Consider the following 16,983-nt stretch of genomic DNA (forward strand, 5'->3'; position numbering starts at 1 on the left):
AGCCACTGGTTTAGAGACAGATTGCTCTGAGGACATTGGATCCGCTGAGGGTCTGAGAACCCTACTGAGAAAGGAGAAAGAGGATGCTTCCGGAGTTAAAATAAGATAATACATCTTTGAGACCATAGTGTCTCAAGACTGGCAGAATTCTTAACATTTCAGGCTACCACATACTGTTCGGTATTCACTTGTACTTTGGAGGTGCTCTAGAAAGCTTAGACAAAAATAATTAGAATACACATGTAGAGTAGGCTTTTAGGCAGCCCGTGTAAAAAGAAATTCTCTGTTGGTGTAGGAACTGTTGTTCATTCCTTCAAGATTGCTCCTGTCCCCCGTTTGTCAGGATGTAGAGGGAGGTGTTCGTGATGAGTCCTACTTTTATGTATCTCTATCCAAACTCTAATAGCATTTGAATCATTTTGAGCTCTCATAACATTTGAGGAGAGCTTGGAGTGTTTTGTGTATGTTCTGAGCAGTGCCTGGCATTCTGCAGGAGATCGATAAGCAATAAGTAATGATAATCAACACATCTCATTTGCCAGTGGACCAGGAAGATCGCTGCCATCCTTTCAGCAAAGAGCAAACCAATAAGCAGGGATTTGGCCAACCTCTCCTTTCGGCTGCAATTTCTAGTTATTTCCCGGCGTAATGAATGGCCACCGGCTGGCAGACACAACAGCTTCATAATATTTGCACACAACTTATTTGGGTCGCTTTTTCATTCCTGTTTCCATTTGAAGCCAGGGTTGCCCGAAGGAGAATTCAGAGAGAAACTCTGGAGACAGAGGAACGGAAGATTCCGTTTTCCAGTGATTTCTGGGGAGAAGTCTGGAATCTGCAGCGTGAAATTGAGTACCATTTGCTTAAGGTCAAAAAAATAAAATCCCCCAGTGTGGGGGGGCAGGTGGTGCTTTAGTGGGAAGGCCGTGTAAGACGAAGCCAGCTTTGGGGCAGGGAGGGAGAACATGGCTCCCGAACGACGGGATCCCGCGGGGCCTCCCCCTGAGCTCCCAGCTTCCCCCGGCCGCGGGGCGCGATCTCGGGAGGACGGCCCGGCGCCCCGAGCCCGCAAGACGCCGGGGCTGCCCGGAGCGCGCGGCGGCGGGCAGGCGCCTGTCGCTTTAAGGGGCCGGTCTCCGGGCTCGCCGCCCCGACGCCGGGACGTGCCGGGCCGCCCCGCCCCGAAGCCGCCCGTTTCCTGCCGGGCGGCGCGACGGCACCTGAGCGGCGGCGGCGCTGGGAGCGGCGGCCCGGGTGGTAGTGCCGGCGCCGCCGCGTCTTCCCGGTCTTCCTCCCCGGCCGCGCCAAGTAAGGGCGAGCAGGCCGCGCCGGGCCCGGGGCCGGCCGTGGGGCGCGGGGCGCGGGGCGCGGGGCCCGGGGCGGGGGGAGGGCGGCGCGGCCGCGGGGCCCGGGGCGGGGGGCCGGCCGGCGGGGGGCGCGGCCGCGGGGCCCGGACACGCCGCCGGCTAGGCCTCGGGCGCGGGGCTCCGAGGGGCGCTCGGCCTCGCCGGCCGCCCTGGCCCGACCGCGCGCTGCCGCTGCCCGGGGCGGCCTCCCGAGGGCGGGGTGGCCGGGCAGGGCCCGCGGTGACCGAGGCGCCTATTTTTAGCCGGCCCGAGGGCCCCGGGAGGGCAGGCGGATTACCGCCGCTCGCGGGCGCCGGCGGGCCGGGCCGGGCCGGGCGTGCGCCATGCTGGGATCGCGGTCCGCGCCTCCGCCGCCGGACCCTCGGGGCCGGCCTCGCCCCCTCCCGGCGCCCCGCCCGCCGCCCTGTGCGCGGCCGGTCGCGGTGGCGGGCGGTTGGGCATGGAGAGCGGCGCGCAGGGAGAGTTAGGACCGGTCCGTGGCCCGCCCGCCACCCGGGGAAGTTAGCCTTCCTCCCCTGAGGGGTGTGTCTACCTCAGCGGCCCCCCGCCCCCGGTTGGCGTTGGGATCTCGGCAGGAAGCCGAGCGGGCGGCCGAGGGCACTCGTGCTGCAGTCAGATGCCCGGTGCGGGGTGCGCAGCCCCGCGCGTCGGGAGCGAGGGAGCACGTGTGCGCCAGAGGCAGGCAGCCCCAGCCCGGAGCGGCCTCCCGACCCCCCGGCCACGCCTGGCTTAGGGCAGAGGGCGAGCGGTGGAGTCCTCGCCGCTCCTGGGAGGAGGGAGGAATCCAGATGCATGGTTGGGCCTGTACCGGAAAAGGAGCCTAGCAGGGATCTGAATAGGCACTGCTCACAAGCTACAGTTGAAGTTAACTGTTCAAAGTTGGAAGTGTTTGTTCAGATGCTTTGTAGAGAGCCTTGAGAAATCTAGATACCCGTCGCCTGCTAAAGATAAACATCTTGGGGTGAAGGAAACATTCTGAATTGTGTAAGAATTGACTTAAAGTCTGAGTTCTTGCTAAATTAGGTGACACTTGTTCTCACCACTTCACCTAGCAGGCACGTGGCAGCGCTGTCCCCAGTCTGGCGAAAGCACTTGCTGATGAGACTGGGATGATGTCCCAAGGAGAACACTGAAGTCCTCTTGAGGCCGTGTGTGTTGTGGGTAGACGCGCCTTGCTGGAGACTTTCGTATTGAATGTATTCTGCGATAAACAAGGCCCTCTCCCCTCTTTAGTTCGTGCATCTAACAAGAAATAACAGGGCTGGCTTGTTTGTCGGTTCTAAGAAAAATTCCCCTCCTTCCGCCGGCATGGAGATGGAAAAGTCTCTTACTTTTGCAGCGTCAGGGTGCCAACAGCACGTCTCTGCCTCAGGTGTGCTTAGAGACTGAGGTGTTCTGCTTACCCTTCTGAGGCTCATAGTCATGCTGAAACTTAAAATGTTACAAAGCCTAATGAAATTTTTCTTAAATGTATTAATCACTATAAAATTATAGAGGCTATTGAGTATTCTTTAACCCTTTTTTGATGACTCAGGGTCAGTTTTTTTTTTAAGATTTTATTTTTCCTTTTTCTTCCCAAAGCTCCTCCCGGTACATAGTTGTGTATTTTTAGTTGTGGATCCTTTCAGTTGTGCTATGTGGGAAGCCACCTCAGCACGTCTGCCCTGTCGGTGCCCAGGATCCGAACCAGCGAAACTCGGGGGTAAACTTTTTTTTTTTTAAGATTTTATTTTTTCCTTTTTCTCCCCAAAGCCCCCCAGTACATCGTTGCGTATTCTTCCTTGTGGATCCTTCTAGTTGTGGCATGTGGGACGCTGCCTCAGCGTGGTTTGATGAGCAGTGCCATGTCCCCGCCCAGGATTCGAGCGCGCGAACCTAACCACTCAGCCAGGGGGCCACCCCGTCGGGGTCAACTTTTTGAAGAGCCATTAATTTATGATTTTGTTTCCACTTTAGTTTTTTCTATATCCTTCCTTAATATCAGTAGTCTCCTCTGCTTGATGCAAGTGTTTTTTTGGGTCTCTCACCCCAAATCTCCTTCTAGTTTATAGCCTTTAATCTGCTTTTAGTAGGGAGAACAATTTAATAATTAGATGTTAAATAACAGTCAATATGGTTTTTCTAAAGAGTCTAAGAAGTGAAGGCTTTTTTGAGGCTTAACTTTTAAAGGACCCCTGTTAAGATTATTACTGTTAAGTTCTTCACTTGAATTTTACCTGAAATGTTTGGAAGCTGTATTTTTTTTTTTAAGATTGGCCCTGAGCTAACATCTGTTGCCAATCTTCCTCTTTTTTTTTTTTCGTTATTTTCTCCCCGAAGCCCCAGTACATAGTCGTATATCCTAGTTGTAGGTCATTCTGGTTCTCTGTGGGATGCCGCCTCAGCATGGTTTGATGAGCACTACACAGGTCCTCGCCCAGGATCCAAACCTGCAAACCTCCGGCCGCCCAAGCGGAATGCGGGAGCTTGACCACTCAGCCAGTGAGCCTGGCCCCCTGGAAGATGTATTTTTAAACTTGCATGCTTATTGTAATTTTTTTTTATAGCAAAGGAAGTTTTAATCTAAAAGATCTCACAGTACTTTGTAAAAAAATTTAAATTGTTAACAAGCTTAATGATTCCAGGAAGGTTTTGGGTTTCTCAGGAACCTGACTTAATATGTAATGAGGAAATGTAGAGAGACTATGCTTTACAAGAACATTCAAGTATTTGAGGATAACGTAACTGCTTGTTCTGTGTACTGTTTGCTTTTAGTTATTTTGAAGGTAAACTCACAGTATACTTAGAGGTTAGAAGCAAGTAGCTATTTCTTTAGAAATGACATTCATGATTACTCTTATGCATAAATAAAGTTGAGTTTTACTGCTTCCACTTTCAGTTTTTGTGAACATGACTTTGGGTGTTCTGATCTTAAAAATGTAGTTTATGTGCAAATCACAGGGAAAACATTGGTTTAGATAAGAATATAAGGTATTTTTTCTATGAACAGAAAATTAAGCTGAAAGGGGAAAAACCTTAAGTGCCATGAACTAAGGAGTTTGATTAACTTAACCTGTATCCGAGCTCTAGAAAAAGAGAAGTAATGACAGTTTATAACTGTTTGTGTGCCAGGATCTTGAGTTGGTGTTTAAATGTTTTTTCAGCCTTTGAGAGAGATGGCAGTGTAAACCATTTAAGCTTTCTTTCTTTCTTTCTTTTTTTTTAATAGTATAGGCTTTTAATTGGTTTTATGTTAAAAAGATGAAGTGGGCAAAACACACTTTTAGTACTAAGAATAGTTTTAGTAGAAACTCTAATAGGAAATACAGTATTCCTAGGAAGTGTGTAAGAAAGTTCAACTCCTTTTAAGAAAGTTATGATTCAGTATTTTATGTGTCACCTTAACTACTACAGCTGATTAAGAACTTTTAGCTTAACTTAAATCTGGTCTCAGCAAGGTGATTTGTACACTAAGTGGGACTTAATTGTTTATATTCCCCTCCTTCCAGGACATTCCTCTTTGCGTTTTTCTCTTCACCAACTGCTTTGCTCACCTTGTCTCTATGATTTGTCTTTACTCTTGAAGTTCAAGTGCTCAGTCCTTGGTTCACTTTTCTTTTTCCCTGGTGATGTCATCTAGTGTCAGGGCTTTAAATACCTCCATGCTTGTGGCTCCCATATTTATATCTCCAGCCCAGACTTCCCTCCTGCATTCCACACAGCTTGTGCTGCCTTTCCACTTGGATGTGAAGTGGTCAGCTCAAACTAAACTTGCCTGTTCTTCTTTAAACCGGCCTTAGGTGCAGTCTAATGCATCTCATTTGTAGGTAGCTCCATCCAGCATTCCGGCAAAAAAAATGTTGGCGTCATCCCTGACTTACCTCTGTCACACTTGGCATTCTCGGCTGTATCTTATCTTGAAAATATCTCCAGAATCAAGTCACTTCTTACCACCTCCCCTGCTCGCTAGGCTGGTCCAAGCCATTTGGATCTCTTGCCTAGATTTCTGCCGTTAGCCTCCTCCCTGGTCTCGCCGCTTCCGCTCTGACTCTCCACAGTCTTTCAACACAGCAACAAGATCGGATCACTCTCTTCAGGACCCTGCAGCACCTCCCCATGTGCAGAGGAAAAGCCGAAGTCCTCACGGCCGACAAGGCCTGACGGACTCTGGGTGCACTTGCTTTCCCCATGCCCTTGCCTTCTCTCAAGTTAATTGCTCCTCTGCCCCTGCTTATTTCCCTCCACCCCTGCAGAGCGCCTTTGCATGGGCTGTCGCCCCTCTGGGGAGCACTTTTTCCCTGGGATATCTGCATGGCTGACCTCCTTGTCTCCTTCAAATCTTTACTCTTCAAATGCTTTTCATAAAGGTCTGCCTGACTATTTTACTTAAAGCTGCACTCCTCTACTTACGATCCCTGTGTCCTGTTCTCTTTTCTCCATTAGCACTTGTCACCTTCTGACAAACTACATAATTTCCTTGTTGATTGTGTCTGTTGTCTCTTCTCTCTGTCCCCAAACGCACCTCTATGAGGGCAAGGCTTTTTGTCTGTTTTGTTTATTGATGGATCCTAAGGGTTTAGAGCAGTGCTTGTCACATAGGTGCTCAATAAAGAGTTATTAAAGATTTGTTTATTACAAATTAATTCTTATCCTGCAGTTCCTTCCTGTGATGGATACTTTATTCTTGGACACATGTAGTTTTCAGTTTGCTGCTTTCCTAGGAACAGAGAGCAGAAGAAAAGTGGCAGGGAGCCTTTGGGAACTCCTCGATGGAGGGAGTGATGTTAGAATGGGATGGAGATCTTTTTACTCGCCCCATGTGATTAGGACCATTGGTTAGGTAGTTCAGAAAGTTGGTTAAAGCAAGAACTCAAAATATCTGTGCACTTTAAGTGTTGTATTTTAACTTAAAACATTTACTTTTACTTACGTTTCTATTTGGATCAATCTCTTGTCTTCGAATAGGGGTTTCCTGACGTTTTTTCCTACAAGTCATACCCTAAAAGCATTGTCTGTGATTTCTAGCATTGGTTTCTTGAAAGTGGAATGAAAATGTAGGCACTGGGAAATCTTCTAGGTTCAAAATCATTCTAAATTTTTCAAATCCTTTATCAAGGCCTTTCAAAGGGTTTTAACTTAGTTTTCACAGAAATAACAGCTTTTGTCTTTATTCTCATGTTTAATAGATTAGAAATAAGTGAGTATACAGGAGAGTAAACTGCTAGCCAGAGCATGTAGCTTTCTGTAGACACCAGCCATGTATTTTTACCAAGGGGAGAAATGTCGTTTAACCCAGTGAGAGGTCCTTTAAGATAGCGTCAGTATTCACTAGGATTCATAGGGGTCATAGGATCCCAGCTACCTGCCATTGCAAGAAGAGAATGTTAGTCCACATTTCTTTATTTTGACTTTGAGCAACATCTCCAGTTAATTATCAGAACTTATATGATTTTCAGTAATTACATTGTCTATCAAGAGACCTGATGTTTTACTACATTCTTATTGGAAAATGTGGGGCAATGCTTATTTATTCTTGCACGAGTCATTTAAGTTGACAGGGAAACAGTCTGATCTGGTGTAATAAGCTGCAAGTCAATAGTTAGGAGACCTACAGGTCTTAGACCTTATGAACTCTAAGGTTTTATGCAAATTTCTTATGGTTCATTTCTTTAATTATATAGTGTGTGGTGTAGTGGAAAGAGCAGATGCTGGCGAGTCCAAAGAGCGTGAGTTTGAATTTGGCTTTGCTAGTTAGAACCACTTTCTATATGTGTGAGCTTAACTATCCTAACCTGCCTGAGGCTCACTTGCCTGGCTTGTATGATCTTAGTACGGAGTTGCTATGTAAGCGATAACTAACATTAGAGTGCTTACTTGTTGTAAGGCTCTGTAAACAGTTTATGTACTGTTATATTTAATCCTCTTGACAACCTTGTGAGATAGGTACTATTTGGTGGAAGCTAGGGAGGGAGGATAAATGATTGTCCAAAGACGCAGAACAATAAGAGGAGGAACCTGAATTTGAACTGAGATATTCTGACTCTAGAGCCCGTTCTCACTCGTTGAGCTGTTTTGTAAGAACACTTTCTGAAAAGAATAAAGCACCGTGTATGATTATCTGATGTTAGGTGTTAGAAAGCTACATTAAGATTATAAAGATTTTTTTCCACCAGAGTTAGAGGGTCATAAAGTTAGTCATTTACTTTGAGGACTAGAAGTTTTCCAAGTGGAGAAAATAGTAAAAGCTACTTAAAACCAAATGCTATAAATGTTTTACATAGAAAACAATAGGTAGACTATGGTCCCCTTAGTTTCCAAGAAACTTTTTCAGTCTTAATTCCTGTTTATGTGCTTAATGAATTACTGCCATGTGATCTTGTAGGCATTGCTCGATGGTTATCTCAGAAAGGCCAGCCCTGATCACCCTACTTCAAAATGCATATCCTCTTCTATTCTTTGTCCGAGCCTTGTTTTTCTTGATTGCACTATGTCACTGCCTAACATTGTAATGCATGCTTATTTATTTATATGATTGATATTTGTCTCACCTATAAGAACATAAGCACTATGAGGTGGGAACTTTGTCTTGTTCACCACTGTGAACTATATTTCTGGCGCTTAGGTAATGCTCAGTTTGATGAATGAGTGAATTGCCTGATGGTTGAAAGTGATTGGGACTCATTGAACTTTCTGCCTTACTTGTCATTTGTGCCATCCTCTTCCATTAGGTTGGCTAGTTGATTTACGTGGAATGCTGTGTAAAGTGAGACTTTTAAGAATAAGGGTTTCAGGCTTACTCTTGGGGGTGGAATGGAAAATAAAATTTAATACACGCGTTTCAGCAGAAATACTTCTGTGCTTAGTACCAGTTCATCTTGTTGATTAGTAATGTAAGTATTCTGAGTGAAATGTGTACATAAATAATTTAGTGAGTGCATGTGTTTAGATCTAGTTATCTTTGAAATAAATTTGAACAAACTAAGCTATACATTGAAAGTTCCCCAGCGTTCTGATGCTGTGTTGTTGAACATTTAAGATGTTTCCTTCAATCTTTAGTGTCCACACACAGGTTGAATTCATTTGTGTGCTTCTGGCCTGTACTTTCTTAGTTTATTGGGAAGACATGTTCATTTGAAATGTGCTCCATGGTTATTTTACATAATTTTTATAACCTGGGTGTCTGAGATTGGCTGAACGTCAGGATTTCTGTGAAGTGAATTTCTCAAGCTTGTCGTATCATTGGGTCCTCTCATTTCTGGGGACAGTTTTGGGTACTGTGATGTCTGATCCTTGTGGTTGGTACACTGATTGCTGATGAATAGGAACAATTTCTTAAATGGCTTCCAGTTTGACCTGGATATTAGCTGTAATTTTAAGTTTAAGTTGGATCTTTTGTAAAAGTGGCTTATTTCTTTTGCTCTTTGTTTTTCTTTTTGGGGAGGGTGAGTCCAAAAAATTGCATGTAGTTTTAACTTGAAAGAAGTATTTCTGAGCTTGAAATTTTTAGAGCATTTTTCAAATAAAATAAACATTTAAGATTAGCCTTCGAATTATGTGTAAAGTATAACACCTGCAATTACTTTGTCTCTTGGGGATGGGGGAGAAAAGAAATACTTTATAAATAGAAATTAGTTGTAAAATGAGTAAGGATGAATTCTGGTCTACTCTTCTAGCATTATTTGCCTGGCATAAATAAATGAGTAATTACATTCCATATCCTTTCAGTTTTATGTAACCTTCATTTAAGCAAAAAGTCCCAGCAGCATTTAAAGTAACATACTATGTTTGGTGTAAAGAGAAGTTTTAGTTACTACTCTTAGTTACTCTGATTCCTTAAGGTGGCTTTGTGCTAAATCAAGAAACCCTGGATACAGTCTGTAAAAATTTTAGAAGTTTCTTATTTTAAAGTATTTACTTTTATTTTCTTTTTGAGAAAATTATTGCAGAGTCTAACTTTCTAGAGATACTCAACACTGTCATGATTGTATACATTTTAGAAGCAGGGGAATATCTGCCTATTTACTTGTCTGTTTTTAATTTACATTTACCTCTTCCTACCTAGTTGTCATCTTTTTTATTCTGTTGTAAAAGGTTGAAAACAGATATTGAATCATCAGGTGTACAAGAGAACATAGAGTGTACAGTTTAAAGATTAAATATAAAATGAATATCTGTGTACCAAATACTTGTATACCTTTAACTTGGCGTTATTTAACAATTTTTTTCTTTTAAAATTAGGTACATATAAAATATAAAATATGTGTAAGATAAAGAGTAAAGACACAATGAACAGCTCTGTACTTAGTATTCAGTTCAAGAACATTATCCTTAATTTTAATTTCTTTATGTGCTCCTCCTCCCAGAAGCAATCACAATCTGTTACATTGGTGGTTGTTTTTTTTTTTTAGTTTTGGCTCATCTATTCGTATCCATAAACTATTTTCTGTTTTGTTTGTTTTTGAACTCTATAAGTGGCATCCTTCTTTATGAGTTTATTTGCAGCTTCTTTTTCCTCCTCAACTTTATGGTCCTCATGCTCTTCCACCATGTTGTGTATATAGCTCTAATTCAGTCACTTTCACTCTTGCATGGAATTTCGTTGTATGAGTATTTTCCAATTTGTTTATTACCTGTTGATGGGCATTTGGGTTGTTTCCAGTTTTCTTTTGCTATTATAAATGGTGCTGCCATGAGCACCTTGCATAATTCTGTTGGTGCCCTTGCATACATACGTGTCTCTAGGATAGTGTTTTTTAAAACTTTTTCATTACCGCTTACAGTAAGAAATAAATTTTACATTATGAGACTCAGTACCTTGTCACATATACACATATGTAACAAAAAAGTTTCTTGAAAAAAGAAACCTGTGTGATGCCAGTCCATTTTTTAAAAATAAGAATGCTAATCAAGACCCACTGATTTTTGTTACCCACTATTCAGTTGAGATTTGCAGTTTGAATAAATTGTTTTGGACCTTATATCTAGTTAGGAGTGAAATTGCTGGGTTGCAGGAGAGGTATGTTTTTAGCTTTACTAGGGAGCGCCAAATTGTTTTCCAATGTAATTGTACCAGGTTATTCCCCTTACTAGCGTATACGTGTGATAGCTTCACATTCTTGCCTATACTTGATATTGGCAAATAATAAAGTCAGACAGCCTATTTGGTATGAATTGATAATCTTGTAGGTTTTGCATTTCTGCTTACAGAGAGAAAAAAATCTTTTCAAATGTTTGCTGGCCATTTTTTCTCTCTTTCTGGAATAGATGTTCATTTCTCTGTTGGATTGTTTTTCTTTTTGATTGATAGGAGTTCTTTATATATTCTGAATACTAGTTCTTTGCTGATTATGTATTACAAATGTCTTCTTTCACTTTGTGGCTTGTCTTCTCACTTTCTTATAGTGTCTTTGTTAATAAAAGTTAAAAATTTTAATTCAGTTGAATTTATCACTATTTTCATATTGTGATTTATACTTTGTGTCTTGTTTAAGAAACCCTTCCCTATCTCAAGGTTAATAAAGATATTCTTGCATGTTGTCTTAAAAAGTTTTATGTTGCCTTTCACTGTTCTTTCTCTGGAATTGATTTTCATTTTTTCCCTTTTATGCTGCTATTTTCTTTTCTCCATAATTCCATTGCTTGGCATTTCAGGTTTTTTTTTTAAGTACTGAAATGTGTGAATTTAGTAGATGCTTTGAAATAATTCTTTGAGTTATTAGTTTTATGTACTGTCCACAATTTGCTTTTGGAGTCATAAGAACATAACTATGTAAGAATATTAAAATATGGATAGAGGTATTCAGTAAACTTTGAAGTCTCCTCTCTCTCCCAGCCCCCATATGACATTATAAGAGATCTGTAAACTTTTTCAAGTGATGCCTAAGTTTGCGTGTGGTTTTCTTAAGTTGTTGTGGACGTTTGTTGTGAAGCAGTCTGGTTAATTATTCTTAAAGCAGCGGCTGGTTATGCTTGGTGTTTTGTAGTTTCACCACAGTGCACTGTAAGCACCGGCGACCTTCTGTACATCTCATTAATGCTCAGAGTATACATATGACCTGAGGAATCAGATCTGTCTTCAGTTTGGAAAATTCTCAGCTCTTTTAAATATTGCTTCTGTTATTTTCACTTTTCTTCACTTTTGCTAGACCTAGTTGAAGTCTGTTTGTTTCTCCTTTGTGTATCTTAATTGCTCTTTGAATTTTTTTCTGTTTTTCTGTGCCTCCAGTAGGTGAATTCAGTGCTAGGTAGCAGTTTACCAGTTTCCTTCTACTTTGTCCATTCTAGAGTTTATTCTGTCTATTGAGTGTGTTTGTTGGTATCTACGATTTTCATTTCTTACATTTGGAATTGCTTTTTCATATACGCCTATCTGTTTCACTTCTGTCTGTTTTTGTTTTGTAACCTTTTTGCTACTCTATAAAAAGACTCCCTCGTCTCTCTGATATCTTCAACATGTTTAAATTTAAAAATCTTTGTCAGACTGTTTCATAAAACTAATATCATCTGGTGTGAATTCATGTTTCTGTTGATTTTTTTTCTTATCAAATTTTTTCCTTTGTTTTGGATTATTGATTTGTTAAGCTTATTTTCGGTGAAATTTTTTTTTTTTTTAACCTTTTTTCCCTCAGTGATCACTGCCTCCCTGAATTATTTATTTGTTTTTTAACTGTTTCTACCTGGCCCATTGTGCCTCTAGTTACAAACTAGGTCTGTTCTGGAACAGAAAAAAAACCAAAGTGGGGAGAAGTGTTTATAATATGCAATCATGTACTAAGAGTGAGGTGAGAATGTGTATGTATGTATATTGCTCATATTAAAAGTAGAAGAGTATGGAATAAAATCTAAAAAATGATAGTTACCTCTGGGGAGAGAAGCATAGTGTGGAAGAACACAGGGGTGCAAGCCATGCTTTGAGTTTTCCTTTTCTTTAGAGTTGACTTTGGACCCATGTAAACACGTAATTATTAAACAAAAATTTAAAAAGTCCCTAAAAATCATAAGTAAAATGAAACAAATGAATCTTACGTGTATTTCACCTGGTGCACACTGATTATGCCAAGTGACTTTAAAACATGATAACTTGACTGTGTATCACCATTGGAATACACCCTGGGAAGAGAGTGGAGGAAGGATGACAGAAAACGAAACAAATCTTGAAATAATCATAATTTCAGTGATAATGTGTATGTTGTTATTCCAGTACTGTGTAATATGTGTATTGTGGACTGAATTGAGTTGAGCGATTATGTTGTTATTGTTGAAAACTGAGATTTTTTTTTTTTACATTTTATTTTTTTTCCCCTCCCCAAATCCCCCCAGTACATAGTTGCATATTCTTCATTGTGGGTCCTCCTAGTTGTGGCATGTGGGACACTGCCTCAGCGTGGTTTGACAAGCAGTGCCATGTCCGCGCCCAGGATTCGAACCAATGAAACACTGGGCCGCTTGCAGCGGAGCGCGCGAACTTAACCACTCGGCCACGGGGCCAGCCCCTGAAAACTTAGATTTTTGGCATTGTTGAAAGCAGATGTAGTTTTAAGGTTAGTGAAATTAAGTAAAAGCCCCACCGTACTAAATTTGAGTAGAAGCATCTGTGTGCACTCATGCAGAAATTTAGCTTATTAAACATAATCTAATTCTGGTTCTGTTGACTAAAAAGGCCTAGAAACAATGACCAACCCAGTCCCGAAAGCAATCCTGGTGCCCACATTGTGGTCTTTAAGCACCTTTTCACAATAAAAGTCACTAGTGCTCAGAATGGGCATTTTCCAACTCTGAGGCAGGAAATGTATGGGAAAGCTGCATATTAATTACCTATTTCTGTGTAACAGTATTACCACAAGCTTAGGGGCTTAAATCAACGTGTGTTTATTATACCACAGTTTCCTTGGGTTAGGAGTCTGGGCACCGCTTAGCTGGGTCCTCTGCTACAGGATCTCACACAGCTGTGTTACGGTGTTGACTGGGCTGGGGGCTCACCTGGGGAAAGATCTGCTTGTAAGTTCACATGGTTGTTGGCAGCATTCAGTTCCTTGAAGGCTCCCCAACGGGAAGCCTCATTTTCTTGCTGGCTGTTGTCTGCAAGGCTGTTCTTAACAACTTGTTGACCCTCTCATTAGCAAAGCCGGTGAGAGAGAGAGTGTTCTAGTAACATGGGTTACAGTTTTATGTAACATAATCATGTACATGTGATTATTTGTATCCTGTCATCTTTGCCATATTTTATTGTTTAGAAGCAAGTCACAGGTCCCACTCACACTTAATGGGAGCAGACTGCACAAGGCTGAGAACACCAAGAGGCAGGGACTGTGGGGGCCACTCTAGAGTCTGTTTACCACAGCCCAGAACATCTCATCAGAAAGCAGTAGAGCAACCAAAAACTGTTGAGGGTAGTGTCAAAACAACCTAGGAGCCATCTGGAATAAGATCCCATTGGCCAAAAAGGGGGCAATTTGAAATCAATAACGATAATAACTAATGATTGAAACAAATCAAATATGTTTAATCTATGAGTTTGTAATGATCCTAAAACATTTTTAAAAACCCTGATTAGTTGTTATTAGACCAATTCATCATTTTGACAACTGTTAAAGAAAAATAAGCATTTATCCTATTTTTCTTTCTTTTTCCTGAGATTTGTATCTCTGGGTAATCAAATAGGTCATGAGAGAAGTTTCTTTCTATAGATGTATTCTACCTGATAAAGAGTGATAAACTTAGAATATCACCACCTTGCATCCCCTAAGGAATAATGTTTAGGCAAAGATCACCAATAACTGCTAATATCACAAAGAGAAAGACATACAGATATTAGATACATCCTTTTAGAAGTATGCCATGCTATTTGTGCCTTAGTCTTCCACTCAAGTCATAATCTTGAATCTGACCCAGCTATTAAATTTAACTGCCAATTTATAGGGAATAGAAAAGAGAAAAACTTGTTAAACGCTATGGGAACGCCATCAACAGAATTCATACTGGGAATCTACAGGACCAACTATCTAGTTTTTCCAACCCAAAATTCTAAGAATTGCAAGAAACTGAATAATAAAGAGGGATGATAAAGAAGATGAGAAATAAGTAAACAACACAGAGTAACTGAAACAATATTTACAAAGCACTTGGGGAAATGTGAATACTGGCTTGATATTTGATATTAAGGAATTACTGTTAATTTTAGATTTTCTATGAGACTGGATATTTTGTCCTCTTTCCTCTCCAATCTCAGAGCAGAAGCTATATCCCTAGGTAATAGGTTTGCACAGCCCGATTATTTTTCATGCATCTTGTTTCTTTTCCTCTCCCTTCCTCTTTCCCACTCTCTCTTCCTCTTTCCCACTCTCTCCTCTCCCCCCCACCCCGCAAGCTGTGCAAATCCTCTTCCCATCCCCACCCCTTGGTGTCCAGTGGCAAACCTTGTTCTGTTCCATTGCTGTTCCCTGTAGAAGCTGCACTTGTGGCCTTTTGCCTACTATAGAGCCAGTATCAGCCATCCTCCCCTTTCTCGCTACGCTCCATTTTAGGTATGGGTTACTATATTGAATTTTCATTGTTTCTGACTCAGGGAGATGTTTATCTTAGTTTTCAGTTCAGCTGTATCTTTTTGATAATCTTTTATATTTCGCCTATCATTTTAAGTGTTCAGAATATAAGCATCCTTATTGGATGTCTTCATCTTCATTTCTACCTATTATAATCTTACTTGTTTTTTGAAGCTTAGCTCACTGTATCCTGAGTGCTCTAGTTTAGTGATCTGTTCCCTTCCTTTGCTCAAGTCGGCCCTCTTGCGGGGTATTATTCAACTCTATAGAACAAATCTGATTTTAGTATCACACTAATTAGTTATGATTACAATCAATTAAAATCCTTAAGCCTTGAAGTGTGGTTCTTGTTCCTGCTAGCTGATCTCACCCTGTGTTTCTTTGGTCTGTTTTGGAGTACAGGTATCCCTTGCTAGTCCAACTCAGACCGAATAATTTTTTTCTTTTTCGAGATAGGACTGGTATCCCTTGCTATCTGAACTCTTGCTTGTTGTCTCAAACTTACAAACCAAATGTACCTATCTTTTGTTTAATGATTTGAATACATTCTTGAAAACTCTGCTGCTAAGTGAAAAGCCATTGCATGAAAACATATTTCCATTAATTTTAATGGGAAGTTATGCTGTGTTCCACTCAACCAACCAGTTTTCACGTATAGGAACATAGTAATCTAGCAATGGAGAGCTTATTTAAGTTTAAACAATTTGAAAGTAAATAAATACACTTTGAACATAAAATGTGATATAAAATGAAGGCATATTGTACTTGTCAAAGGAGGAAGAGAAAACTTGGTGATGGTTGGTGGGGTGTCATTTAGACAGTCTATTCTTTTTGTACCATTTTCTTCACCAATTTCAACCTTTTGGAGCTCAGGGTTATCTTGCATTCAGTCTGCACTTAAAAGTCAAATTGTTGGGGCTGGCCTGGTGGTGTAGTGGTTAAGTTCACGTGCTCTGCTTCAGTGGCCTGGGGTTCACAGGTTCGGATCTCGGGGGCAGACTTAACATCACTTGTCAAGTCATGTTGTGGAGGCCGCCGGCATACAAAATAGAGGAAGGTTGGCACAGATGTCAGCTCAGGGCTCATCTTCCTCACACACTCACACACGCAAAAGTCAAATTGTGACACAGATAAGCACCTTTAGGGGAATAAAGGCCAAACATAAGTCCTTTAAGCAATGTGAAAATAGAACACAGGCAGAAAGACTGAAGAATTGTAGGACGTGCTAGCTCTGTATCTGTCTTGCTTGGCATATGTACACAAAGCAAAATGTTCGAGGTTCATCCAGATGTATGCAGTACATCAGTGCGTCTCCTGTATTCCATCTGGAAACTATTGTGTTGAAGAAATTGTTCTGTGTCTTTGGCTGAAATTATAATGTTGAAATTTTCATCCTTTATAGAATATTTATTTTGTGTGTGTTTTAGATGAACAATCACCAATACTAAAAAAGGCCATTGTTTGAAAAGTTCTACTTTTCAAGTGCCATTTTGATGAAAACCAGTTAACTGAAGAATTCATTCTGTGAGGTAAGTCAGTAGACTGAGAGCATAGTATCCCTCGTTATCTGAACTAGCTGTTAGGATTCCTGCTTTTCCAGCTAGGGAACCGAAAGAGTTTGGTAGCAAAGGACAAAATAAAAATCTTATTTTATGAAACATTATTTAGTTGGTTTGTCCTTTGGTCTTCTCTTTTGAGATATCCTTGTGTTCAATACATCAATATAAACTGGCAAGCTTGTCTTATCATTATCCAAGTAATTGACTAAAATGTTAGTAAGGTCAGGCAAAGAACGCAGCCTCTGATACATGATTAAGATACTTTCTAAACCATTAATTGGTAACTGGGATATGATCATTTAACCTTTTAAATATTCTCTGATTTCTACTGCTGTTCACTCATGTTCAGTACTTTATCTTGTCTCCAAGGATAGCTTGTCTGCTTTATCAAGTGTTCTCCAAAATCAGACATTCCGTAATATGTCTTACGTTTTGAGTTTTCCTGATTTAGTGAGCCTTTTATAAAAAAAAAAAGAGAGGCATTGGAATGACTTGTTTATAGTGAATAACTTTTGATGCTCCTAAATTTTTCAGTTG

General features: G+C 41.1%; 1 protein-coding gene across 23 annotated transcripts in view; it reads left to right on the top strand.

The window, feature by feature from the left end:
* The first annotated feature begins 1,013 nt into the window (after positions 1–1,013).
* Positions 1,014–16,983, top strand: part of KTN1 (kinectin 1) — a 101,348-nt gene continuing 85,378 nt past the window's right edge. For 8 of the 23 annotated variants that reach the window (XM_070594193.1, XM_070594201.1, XM_070594204.1 and 5 more), the window contains exons 1-2: positions 1,014–1,308; positions 16,315–16,416. The gene's annotated coding sequence lies outside the window, so the exon portion shown is untranslated. Of the gene's footprint in view, positions 1,309–12,665; positions 12,887–16,314; positions 16,417–16,983 lie in introns of those variants that run through there. The other 15 variants (XM_070594194.1, XM_070594202.1, XM_070594205.1 and 12 more) reach the window with 5 other exon arrangements.

Source organism: Equus przewalskii, chromosome 25, assembly GCF_037783145.1.
Source record: "Equus przewalskii isolate Varuska chromosome 25, EquPr2, whole genome shotgun sequence".
In the NCBI taxonomy this organism is placed as follows: domain Eukaryota; kingdom Metazoa; phylum Chordata; class Mammalia; order Perissodactyla; family Equidae; genus Equus; species Equus przewalskii.